This window comes from Morone saxatilis, unplaced genomic scaffold (genome assembly GCF_004916995.1).
Source record: "Morone saxatilis isolate NCDOM2014 unplaced genomic scaffold, NCSU_SB_2.0 Contig11, whole genome shotgun sequence".
NCBI lineage: Eukaryota > Metazoa > Chordata > Actinopteri > Moronidae > Morone > Morone saxatilis.
This window is the reverse complement of record NW_023339663.1, coordinates 13349357-13349820: the sequence shown is the minus strand read 5'-3', so window position 1 is coordinate 13349820 and position 464 is coordinate 13349357. Positions and strand designations below refer to the sequence as shown.

Sequence of the window (464 nt, the reverse complement as noted above, 5' to 3'; positions counted from 1 at the left end):
TCTGATGGAGTTTGTTCTTGTGGGATTGCTGGCCTGGCTTCCCAGCATGAGGATGTTAGATCCAGATCCTGACTGTGGGTCATCACATCGCAGAGGAAGGCAAGTGACCAGTGCTCAAAACTAGCTTGTTAATGACTATTTACAATGTAAACAGATATCATACCTATGTTATGAAATAGCATGTTTGTATCCACTATAAATAAAGGACATGTTCTACTGATCCTGACTTTAGACACTGCCTCCAGTGGGGAAGATGCTGCACTATACTTCTTCTATTACATGCACTGTACACATTTTACTGACATTTACAGCATCACTAATGGTGCTTCCTCATAATATGGCAGTATCCACTTGGTTTACACATACCCAAGAATATATTCCAGAATATATGTGGTTTTATTCCAATCCAATCCAATCCAACTTTATTTGTTAAGCACTTTAAAAACAACCAAAGTTGACCAAAG

The 464-nt window shown here is 38.8% G+C and overlaps 1 protein-coding gene across 1 annotated transcript in view; it reads right to left on the bottom strand.

Annotated features, from left to right (window-relative positions):
* The window catches only part of tub (TUB bipartite transcription factor), an 18526-nt gene that overhangs the window by 4146 nt on the left and 13916 nt on the right, over positions 1 to 464 (bottom strand). The window lies entirely within an intron of this gene.